Source organism: Euphorbia lathyris, chromosome 4 (assembly GCF_963576675.1).
Source record: "Euphorbia lathyris chromosome 4, ddEupLath1.1, whole genome shotgun sequence".
NCBI classification, from domain to species: Eukaryota; Viridiplantae; Streptophyta; class Magnoliopsida; order Malpighiales; family Euphorbiaceae; genus Euphorbia; species Euphorbia lathyris.
This window is the reverse complement of record NC_088913.1, coordinates 48,563,083-48,575,706: the sequence shown is the minus strand read 5'-3', so window position 1 is coordinate 48,575,706 and position 12,624 is coordinate 48,563,083. Positions and strand designations below refer to the sequence as shown.

Below are 12,624 nucleotides of genomic sequence, written 5' to 3'. Positions count from 1 at the left end.
ACAGGGAACGTTTTTTAACAAAAACTTATTTTGAATAGGTTAAATATACTTTTAAGATTTATAATAAGGAAAATCATTAAATCGGATTTGGTTTTGAAATTGCTAGAATGAGAATTAGATTAGAGTATGAAGACGTTAGAAAATATTCTGATTTAAGAATGAATTTGCAAGACAGGAACGTTTAGTACTTTTTAGAAAAGTAAACAAATATATTCGTTTGCATTAAGCAAAGAAAACAACTTTAAACTTTGTATAAATTATGACGATGAAATAAATGACGGAACCTCTAATTTTTAGGCTTTGAACTGTAGTCAATCCTCCTACGGTCGGGTTAGATCGCTACCTTAACCAAATTAAAACTCTTTCGAGATAGAAATTTGTCTAAGTTGTTCAACAAAGTTTTCTTGTAAAGATTTTGAATTAAACTACGTTTTAATGAAAACACCAGCAGTCCACTTCGGATTCTTTACCAAAGTGCTGCATAAAAATCTATCGAATAGAACGGACTTTATTAGATGAAATATAAATTGATACAAGTTTACAGAGAACAAGGAGCATGAAAACATTCTACGACTTGCAAGTGAACGGGTTGTCAATCCTTTCCTTGGGTTTCATTAGAGTTTGTCAGACTCAGGGCAGATCCTCTACTCAATCTTCTCGTTGAATCTTCGTAGTAGAGACTGCTCTATCTACTACCAAAATGTAAACTAAATTTGAACAATGTCTAAACGCTACTGTGTTTGTTATTATTAAATAAACAATGTGTGTACATCATATTGCTTTGAACAGAAATGAAATCTAAATTCTGAATCACTTGACTCAGAATTTCTGCATAAATTCTATACTAATCTCTTTCTTCTATATATCTTCAACTCTCCATCAACTCTTTATTTATAGATGTTGAAGAGTCTTGATTGAAGTGTCGTGTCCGTTGTAAAGGATCATATCCGTTGTGAAAGGACGTCTTTATCCACCCGAACGAACGCGTTTCGTCGAAAACGAAAGTGTGCAATTGGCTTATACAGATTTTCTACTCTTACCGAGAATATTTAATTCTCGGCCGGGAATGGGGGAGCATCATTTTGGTCTTCGAACGAATGGAAGGAGTTTCTGAAGAACGCGTATCGCGACCGAGAATTGTGGATTCTCGGTCGCGGCTTTCATAAAATTCTCTACCGAGAATTTGTTTCCTCAACCGAGCATTTGACTTTTCTTCTGTTTCTGACCTCGTCTTTGTCCTCGTTTTGGTGTAATTTGATCTTCGTCGTTTTTAACTCCTTTTGTAGGGTTTTTATTCTGTTTTTGAGCTCTTTTGTTCCTATTTGGATTTTACCAAATATTTAGGTACCTTGTAAGAAAGAAACATATTCGAGAGTAAAAGCATTCTAAACAGATATAAACAGCACAAATTCGTAGCAATATTGATGTAATTATTGATGATATTTTAGGTATATTTTGGGCTTAACAAATCTCCACACTTAATCTTTTGCTAGTCCCGAGCAAAATTTCACTGAATTTACTCTTTAATTAATCTTTTTATAAAAATAAAATATATATCTCTATATTACCTTTTAAATTAGTTAAGCCGAAAAGACTAACTTCGCATGACAAATTCATACGCAAAATATCAAACTAACATAGTATAATAGGCGATATATCATTCGTCTTGTATTTTTAATTTTGAATTGAAGTATTCGGGACGATATAAGCACGCATGTTATTGAGTGTTTCGTCTCAAGGCATTTCAAAGCACAAAATTTCCTTTCCCAAACTTAAACTAATATATGAGATATATTAAATGAATAAGTACTTGGGTTAATTTATTAACTTGGTTACGCCCGAGATAAGGGTGGTCTTGATCGTAACCTTATACGTATTTTTATTATTTTGTGTTTGCTTAAGAGGTACCGACCATGCCATGGGTGGACGTAATCGTTACTTTAAACGTAAACACGCTTATTATTTTTTGCTTTAAATGTTCCTTCCATACCTCGATTGTGATAAGGGTGGTCGCAACCGTGGCCAAAAGTAAACAGTACTTAATTTTCTTCCCTTTCATACCTCGATTGTGATAAGGTTGGTCTCAATCGTGGCCAAAAGTTAAGAATTCAACTAATTGATTAATTAATATGAAATATAAAATGGAAATTGTAACTTGGGAAAAAGAAAGATAGCACATTCATCCTATATTGACTTAAAATTCAACATGTATTATGGCTAAAGTTTCCTTAAAAACTTCAATTTGTGTTTATGTAAGATGAAATCAAACCGAGCTAAAAACTGTTAGTTCAATTTAATGCCTATAAACCTAATTGAAAATTTAAAATAAGATTTATTGTATCATGAATTGCATGATATAAAATAGAGATTGAAATAAAGAATTTATTTACTTAAATACATTCACTCGAGACGTTTTTTTTTTAAAAAATCGTATCAGAGATTTGTGAAAAATTTGAAAAACTATGCCCGTATAGAAATATTATTTCTAACGATAATGATAACCTAAAAATAAAAATCATATTAACTTATGATTAATTTATAAACATATGAAAATGTAAAGTTAATAAAAATAGTGTGAAAATAAAATGTGTTGCAATATAAATGTTGCATTTGCATAAAAATTATTCGTTGCATTTGTTATTTGTGCTAAAAACGAAAATGATATATGTATATCTCCTCTCACACTTAAATTGGACCATGTCCTCATTGGTGCATAAATGGACATAACATAAAAGAAAAAAGCACGAAATAAAGCATACGAAAGAAAGATAGAAATTTAGCAAATGAAACATTCAACATAAAATTAAAAATTGTACCAAACAGAATAAATAAAATTGTACCAAACTGAAATTTAAAAATAACATAGCAAGATAAAAATAAAAGGAACAACCTAGGCATTAGGCGGGGAATCCGGAGGTGTAGGTGAAGTCTCCACATTTCGGCGTCGGAAAAATGAAAGCATCCGAGACCGAGTAGACCTATGCTCACGCCTCAAAAGATTGAGGTTGTCATTCATCGCCATGTTATTTTCTACCAAATCATCAATTCGTAAATTCATTTGGCGATTGTTGGAATTGATTTGGTTCAAAATCCGCCTAAGATCAACCAGATCATCATCTTGAGGTGCTTGGGGTTGTGGTTGAGCTTGTGGCGCAACCTCCTCTCCTTCCGCCTCGCCTCCGCCTTCGGTACCTACAAATTGAGAACCTGAAGCGCCTCCACCCATAGTACCACGAAGATGGGCAATACGGGAAGCATATGAAATAAATACGGGAGGACCCGTAGGAAGCAATAAGTGAGCCCGCTCAAGAGCCGAGATGTCCAAGAGTGGAATATACCCACGGTAGGTGGACATGTCATAATCGGTCAATTCATCCCGTGCTCCCAACACAATAGCGGTGATAAAATTACAGAGAGGGATTTGAATGGTAGTAGCCCTCGAAGCACGGAATAAATTATCAAACAGAATACCAATGCTATCAACCCGCAAGCCTTTAAACAAACTATCCAAAACAAACAAATCCCGAACCTGAATCTTCGAACTCTCAACACGACCAAACAAAGAGAAACTTAAAAATTTATGAAAGAAGAACACACAATTGTCCTTAATCAACTTGCTTGAGGTGTTTTTCGAATTGAAATAGTCTTGATCCGAAAGAGTTTGCCAAATAGCATCATTATCAAAATCCTTAGGCTTATCATAAAAATCAGAAGTAGGGAAACCAAACATGTTTTCCATTGCTTCATAATCAATGGTGTAAGTCACACCATTGTTCCTAAAAGAAATAGAGGTCTTCTTCTTGTTCATAGTCAAGGTGACCAAAAACTCCACCACATACTCATTTATACGGGGAAAACGCATAGAAACGAATTCTTGCCACCCCAAAGCCTCAATAAAAGCATCAATTCTAGTGGAGAAATTCAATGCTCTTACCGAATCGAAGTTTAGGAAGTGCATGTCCATAAATTGGCGATCGGCTTTTGAAAAGTGAGTGAAACGAGCGGCTTCCTCCTCCGAAGCGATATCGAAATAAGCCCCGCATTGAACCCGTAGGCGATTAGCTTCCGTAATAGTGGGCTTGTGACCAACACGCTTAGTTCTAGGCATGTTAATGGTGTTTTAGGGTTTTAAGAAGAAGAAAAGAAAAGATAAATTGAGAGAAAGAGCAAAGCTTGAAGATAAGTTGGGAGTTGGAATGGGAGGTGAATGAAGTGAAAAGAGTATAGAAATGGTAATGAATAAATTGGGAAGAGTAAAAGTTGTTTTATGGGGAAGAGTTTGGAGTAGGGGATTGGGTAAAAAGAGAGGTGATGTGAGGTTTGTGTAAGAGGTAGGTTTATATAGGGTGAAATAGGTAGATGTAGAGATAGAATAGGAATAGGAATAGGCTTGAAAAATAGGGCAAAAATCGGATTGAATCTCACTGCAGGTCGCGTGTCGCGACCGAGAATGGCCGAGCCGCGGTCGTGGCACGCGAATTTCAGAGATAAATTTGCTTTGAATTCGGCCATTTTTGCTGAACTTACCGAGAATTTTAAATTCTCGGTAGAGAATTAGTCAAAAATGGCGTTTTTGGTGCCCTTTGACTTGGTTTGTGCAATTTTGTTAGCAATTTGTGTCCTGAACTTAATATAAACTGTACATGTACTTAAAAACTAAAATAAATGGCATTAATTGTAAGGAAAACCAAAGGTTTAGCCTTATTAATTGGAATTAAAGGGGAATTAATGGTATATGAAGAATTAATGAAACTTAAATGTTCATTTATGCATACAAGTTAAAAGAATCATATTAAGTGCTCATTAAGTTCATGTGAATACAAAAAAAAGAAATGAATTTAATCAATTGAATGAATTGAAAAAAAAAACCTAATGTATTAAATTCAATGAATTAAGTTTGTGAAATTGGATTATGCGTTTGAATAATAAATCATAATAGATTAATCTAAACATTTAATTATCGTTATTTTACCAATAAGTTCAACTATCAGAAAATAAATGAACTAAGATGAATAGAAAAGTTAATTTATTAACAAAACACATATGTACAAAATAGAAAAGTAAACAATTCAATTACAACAAAAATAAGAAAAATATGTACAAAATAAAATTGAAAAACCTAAACTATTCTATATATTCATCCCTATCAAGCGGGATTCTTCTAGCCCTATAGCGATCAATTTGCAACTGCACGAAAGCCTGACGTTCCGGCGCAGAAAGAAAATGAGGGCCTGCTCGAAATACACGTTTCACAAGTCCTTCGTACTCGAGAAACTCATAATCGAGAGTCGGGAAACTCTCATCCTCGCTCCAAGGAATATCGATAGTACCCTTGGTACCGAGAATTATCCCACAAATAATATTCTCGAATCCAATCTTTTTATCCGTGGATCGAGATGCAGCAACAAGACCTTCCATCAGAATTTTGGAAGAATCTACTGTATTGCCTTCGAACACATCCCCAAGGACATACAAATCAGTGTCACGGACCACACTACTGAATGTGCGACCAAACAGACTGTGACACAAAAATTTGTGCAAATACAGCATGGAATTGGAGTGAAAAGACTGATTGTAGGCGAGTTTAGAATTGAATCGCCAGAATCCAGTGAGCATTCTCCAAATATCAGTGGATGTCATGTCTTTTCCAGGATGACGTTTGATTGTATCCCTCGGGGGAAAACCAAACCAAGCATGCAACTCGGGATAGCCGAAAGTGAAGATTTCGCCATCTCGATGAAAACTGAGACGTACCCGTCGTTTATTGACGAAACGAACGGTACAAAAGAATTCGAGTATCCAGTCGCCTATTATAGGAAATTGCATTTTCACAAATTTTGTCCACCCTAAGTGTTCCAAATAGCGGCTCATGTCATCGCTAATTCCAAGCTGAGCGTTAAGAAAGTCATCCATATACAACATTCCAGTGAAGAATTTGTAACGGAGCATCCAGTAACGCCTACCTTCATCGTGATTGAAGATAGGAAATGGCGCCCCATATCGTTTGGATAAGTCTGGGCGTTTGTTGCTTGAAGCAGCATTGTTCTTTGAAGGTTTGTTTTTGGTAGGCATGGCGTAGAACTAAAGATACAAGGTTTCTGTAACTTAGGAAAAATGGTGTTTGAAGAAAATCAGAAATTTGATCTGACAAAGATGAAAAGATTTGTAACAGAACCAAGATCCTCAATGACTTATTTATAAGATTTTAGGATGAAATGAGGTGTTGTTTTGATGGGAAAAGGCATAAAATTATACCTTTCTGAATTGAAGAAACTTAAGTTTTCGTTTATGAAAGGGTTTGTCTGTAGGTTGATGATGATTCAGGCCTGATATTGCAGAAATAACGCGTGTCGCGACCGAGAATTCTAAATTCTCGGTCGCGACACGCTGATTTCCTTGCGGAAATCAGGCATCGAAACCTATATCCCGATTCTCGGTAGAGAATTTAATATTCTCGGTAAGTTCAGAAAAACCTAACCTATTTGGACAATTGTGAAAAAGAGGATTCTCGGCTGAGAATTCCAAATTCTCGGCTGAGAATTCCAAATTCTCGGCTGAGAATTGCTTGAAACTTCAATTTCGGTCTAATTGCCTAAAATCAAATCTAAAATCATGAAATAAACATATTTTATGCATCTAAATCATAATATAAAATCATCTAATCATAAAAATGGCATGTGTAAAAATAAAATAAAATAAATAAATAAAAATGAACAAAAAATCTAAAAGAAATAAAACAAAATAAACTATGTTAGAAAAGCTAAACGATTTAAACGTCAGATAATAATGTTACGAACTTAATTCCTATGTGTGAAATATTTTCGTAATAAATTTTGCATCGATTACCATTAACTTTGAAACGAGCTCCGTTAGGGCCTTCCAGTTCTAAAGAACCATAATCGAATGTTTTGACGACTAAATACGGTCCTATCCATCTGGACTTAAGTTTTCCTGGAAATAAACGAAGTCGTGAATTAAATAACAGCACCTTATCCCCAACATTAAAGTGTTTGACTTTAATCTTGGCATCATGCCATTTTTTCACTTTTTCTTTATAAATCTTTGCATTTTCATAAGATAGATGGCGTAACTCATCTAATTCATTTAAATCAAGCAAACGTTTCTTACCTGCTTGTCGTAAATCAAAGTTAAGTTCCCTAATAGCCCAATAGGCTTTGTGTTCTAATTCGACTGGCAAATGACATGCCTTCCCATACACTAAACGGTATGGAGTCATTCCTATTGGAGTTTTAAATGCAGTACGGTATGCCCATAACGCATTATTGAGTTTAGAAGACCAATCTTTTCTTGAAGATGAAACTGTTTTCTCTAGAATCCATTTGAGTTCTCTATTAGATATCTCCGGCTGACCATTTGACTGAGGATGGTATGGCGTAGACACACGGTGGCATACTCCATATTTTTTCATAAGCGTATCAAAACTTCGGTTTATAAAATGGGTACCGCCATCACTAACGATGACTCTTGGACAATCAAATCTACAAAATATATCGTCAAGAAAATTAACAACTACTTTAGAATCGTTTGTCGGGGTTGCAATTGCTTCAACCCACTTTGAAACATAATCTACGGCGACTAATATGTAAGTTTTACCAAAAGAAGGGGGAAAAGGTCCCATGAAATCTATTCCCCACATGTCGAAGACTTCAACTTCTAGCATGGTTGTGAGGGGCATCTCATCTTTCCTTCCTAAACTTCCGGTTCTTTGGCACTTATCACAACGAGTAATAAATGAACGGACGTTTTTAAACATCGTAGGCCAAAAGAAACCACATTCAAATATTCTAGCTACTGTCTTGCTAACTCCATTATGTCCTCCATAAGAGCTAGAATGGCATTCCGACATTATGGATTCATATTCATTTTCACAAACGCATCTCCTAATTATCCCATCACCGCAAGTTTTGAACAAAAAGGGATCTTCCCAAAAATACTGTTTAATGTCAAAGAAAAATTTCTTCTTTTGTTGGAAAGATAATCCTTCCGGAGCAATATTGGCTGCAAGATAATTAGCAATATCTGCATACTATGGAGACATGACACTTTTTATTTGATAGAGATGTTCATCAGGGAAATCATCTCGTATACCGATAGTTTCATCTATAGGACCGTTTTCATCTTCAAGTCTCGATAGATGATCGGCGACAAGGTTTTTTACTCCCTTTTTGTCTTTAATTTCTATATCAAATTCTTGTAACAATAAAACCCATCTAATTAGACGTGGTTTTGCATCTTTTTTAGCGAATAAATATCTTAAAGCTGCATGATCAGTATAGATAATAACTTTCGAACCTAACAAGTATGACCTAAACTTATCGCATGCATAGACTACAGCTAACATTTCTTTCTCTGTTGTGGTGTAGTTTAATTGTGCACCGGACAATGTGTGACTTGCATAATAAATGACATGAAGTTTCTTATCCTTCCTTTGACCTAAAACACATCCGACAGCTAAATCACTTGCATCACACATAATTTCAAAGGGTAAATCCCAATCGGGTTTAGCAATAATAGGTGTACTGACTAAAGCTGTTTTCAATGTTTCGAAAGCTTTAACGCAATCTTCATTAAAATCAAAAGTTGAATCTTTCATGAGTAAATTAGTGAGTGGTTTGGAAATTACAGAAAAATTCTTAATAAATCTTCTGTAAAAACCGGCATGTCCTAAAAATGACCTTACTCCCTTAACAGTAGTTGGAGGGGGTAATTTTTCTATTACTGAAGTTTTTGCTCTATCCACTTCTAATCCTTTTTCAGATATTTTGTGACCTAAAACAATTCCTTCGTCAACCATGAAATGATATTTTTCCCAGTTTAATACCAAATTTGTTTCTTCACACCTAGACAAAACTTTATCCAAGTTTTTTAGGCATGAATCAAAAGAATCTCCATAAACTGAAAAATCATCCATAAAAACTTCCATTATATCTTCAATGAAATCATTAAAAATCGCAGTCATACAACATTGAAATGTTGCAGATGCGTTACATAGACCAAAGGGCATTCTCCTATATGCAAATGTTCCGTAAGGACATGTGAAGGTCGTTTTATCTTGGTCATCCGGGTAAATATATATTTGAAAGAATCCGGAGTAACCATCTAAAAAACAGTAGAAAGCATGACCAGCTATCCTTTCGATCATTTGATCAATGAAAGGAGGAGGAAAATGATCTTTCCTAGTTGCTTTATTTAGGTTCCTATAATCTATACAAACTCTCCAACCAGTGGTGGTTCGTGTAGGTATTAATTCACCTTCTTCATTCCTTACAACTGTTATGCCTCCCTTTTTAGGTACACAATGGATTGGACTAACCCATTCACTATCCAAAATAGGATAAATGATTCCATTGTCCAGAAGATTAGTAATCTCATTTTTTACTACTTCTTTCATATTCGGATTTAGGCGTCTTTGCCTATCCGCTTTAGGTGGCTTATCTTCTTCTAAGTGAATTCTGTGCATTACAATGCTCGGATTAATAACTTTTAAGTCTGAAATTTGCCAACCCATACTTCCTATCCTATTTCTAACAACTTCTTTCAATTTCTCTTCTTGAACCTGTGTTAACTTGTTAGAGATAATTATAGGTAGAGAATCGCCTTCGCCTAAGAAAGCGTACCTCAAATGACTTGGTAATTCTTTAAGTTCTAATTTAGCTGGAACTATAATCGAAGGCGGAACCAGTTCATCTTCTCGAATCAAAGGTTCTGGGTCCTTATCTTCTAGTTCCTCACTCATTATAGGTTCTATTCTTTTTGAACAATGTCATTGACACATTCTTCAATTAAATCAAGTTTCATACAAGCGAAATCTTCCATAGGATATTTCATAGCTTGGTTCATATCGAACTCAATCTTATCATCTCCTATTTGTAAAACTACTTTCCCTTCCGACACATCAACTAGAGCACGTCCCGTGTTCATGAACGGTCTATCAAAGATTAGCGGACAATTAACGTCATAAGCAAAATCTAAAATAACGAAATCGGTAGGAAAAATAAATTTGTCAACTTTAACTAAAACATCCTCAATTATACCATATGGTCTTTTAGTGGTTTGATCTGCTAATTGCAAAACCATATTGGTACGTTTGATATCTTCTTCTAAGCCTAACTTATTAAAAATAGATAATGGCATCAAGTTAATGCTTGCTCCTAAATCACAAAGACAACTTGGGAATTCAATGTCTCCCAATTTACACGGAATGGTAAAACATCCGGGATCTTTGAGTTTGGTGGGCAAATTACTTGACACAATTGAACTGCAATCTTCAGTTAGTGAAATGGATGAAATTCCTTCCCAACTGATTTTCTTTGAAATTAAATCTTTGAGGAATTTACCATAATTGGGAATTTGCGTAATCGCATCCATAAACGTCAAATTAATATGCAAATTTTTAAGTTTGTCTAAAAATGTTAAAAGTTGTTTGTCATAGTCCTTATTGCGGACTTTGTGTGGAAAAGGTGGTTTGGGTACAAAAGTTTTTGTACTAGAGTCAATTAGTGCATCATTTTGATTTAATGTATCTTCTTTGGGCTTTGGTAAATCAGTTCCAGGTAAAGTCGAATTTCCGAGCATTTCCGGGCCTAAGTAATTTTTCCCTGAACGAAGAGTGATAGCCTTAACATGCTCTTTCGGATTTTCTTCCGTATGGCTTGGAAGACTTCCCTCTTTGCGAGACGGAATTGATTTAGCGAGTTGTCCAATTTGAACCTCCAAATTATGGATGCTAGATGATTGGTTTTTAATAAGCTGATCGAATTTATTCTCGATCCGTTTAAAACCATCGTCGTGATTACTTACTTTTCCGCTCATAGCATCAATAAATTTGTCGATTTTAGAAGATAAAGTGTTAATCGTATCTCTTGATTGATTTTGATAATTAGCAGTACGATTTTGATTAGCATTAGCATTATTATTATTATTATCTCTCCAGTTAAAGTTAGGATGATTTCTCCATCCAGAATTATATGTGTTGGAATAAAGGTTATTGGTTTGGTTTTGCCCTTGGACAAAATTTACATGTTCAATTTCGCTCATACCTTCATAATCCACATCCGTTTGGATTGGCTTACCATTAGGATCACATGGTGCCATAAACCTATCAATTTTGTGCGATAAGGCAGAAAACTAGGCTTGCAACATCGCAACTGGATCAAGATTCACTATACCTTTAACTGATGACGTTGTTGAGGATGATGGTTTCGCTACTGGTATGTGTCCACGTTCCGCGGGCCACATACTGCTGTTGATTGCCATTTCCTCTAAAAGTTCTCTTGCTTGGGCAGATGTTTTCTTCATGAATAACCCTCCAGACATAGCATCCAATGAACCTCTAGTTGTAGGATTTAGTCCATTATAAAATGTTTGCATTAAAAGTTCAGCGGGCAATTGGTGGTGTGGGCACAAACGTTGAAGTTCTTTAAAACGTTCCCAAGCCTCATAAAGAGTTTCATTATCATTTTGAGAAAAAGATGTTAACTCTTTTATGACTCTTGCGGTTTTTGCTAAAGGAAAAATTTTTGATAAAAATGCTTGGGCTAATTGCTCCCAAGTCTCAAATGATGCGGCTGGCATAGAAGTTAACCACTCTTTGGCTCGATCCTTCAAAGTAAAAGGAAAAAGGCGAAGTTTGATTGCTTCTACAGTCACGTCAGTAATTTTAAAAGTGTCACAAATTTCTAAGAAATTTGTCAAATGGGTATTAGGATTTTCGTTAGGTAACCCGTAAAATGTTACGTTATTTTGCAACATATTAAGCAATGCTGGCTTAATTTCAAAATGGTGTGCATTAATTTGGGGTCTAACTATACTATTTGTTACACTGGCCACTCTTGGCCTAGCGTAATCCATGAGTGTAGCCATAATTTCTGGCTCGGTAACCCCGGTTTTTATTGGGGTCTTGTTTTTATTTTTGTTGTCTATCTTGTTCTTTTTAAGAGTCCTTTCAATTTCTGGATCAATAGGATCTGGTGATGTGCCTCAACTTCGAGAACTGCGCATGAACCTGAAATTTTGCACGAACCGAAACTACCTACAAAACAGAATTTGAAAAATAAATATGTTAGTAATTTGAAATAAATAAAATATAAAAGTTTGAATAAGTATAAATAAACCTAGATTCGAAATAAAATACGAAAAATCTGGCGTTCCCCGGTAACGGCGCCAAAAACTTGTTGAGCGATTTCCGCAAGTGCACGGTATACGCTTGTAGTAATAAAAGATATCGATCCCACAGGGAACGTTTTTTAACAAAAACTTATTTTGAATAGGTTAAATATACTTTTAAGATTTATAATAAAGAAAATCGTTAAATCGGATTTGGTTTTGAAATTGTTAGAATGAGAATTAGATTAGAGTATGAAGACGTTAGAAAATATTCTGATTTAAGAATGAATTTGTAAGACAGGAACGTTTAGTACTTTTTAGAAAAGTAAACAAATATATTCGTTTACATTAAGCAAAGAAAACAACTTTAAACTTTGTATAAATTATAACGATGAAATAAATGACGGAACCTCTAATTTTTAGGCTTTGAACTGTAGTCAATCCTCCTACGGTCGGGTTAGATCGCTACCTTAACCAAATTAAAACTCTTTCGAGATA

The 12,624-nt window shown here is 34.9% G+C and overlaps 1 non-coding gene across 1 annotated transcript; it reads left to right on the top strand.

Moving 5' to 3' along the window:
- Nucleotides 1–11,407: 11,407 nt before the first annotated feature.
- LOC136228149 (small nucleolar RNA R71) lies at nt 11,408–11,514 on the top strand. Its single transcript, XR_010688483.1, has one exon. It is a non-coding gene; the product is annotated as a small nucleolar RNA R71 (small nucleolar RNA).
- The last annotated feature ends 1,110 nt before the right edge of the window (nt 11,515–12,624 follow it).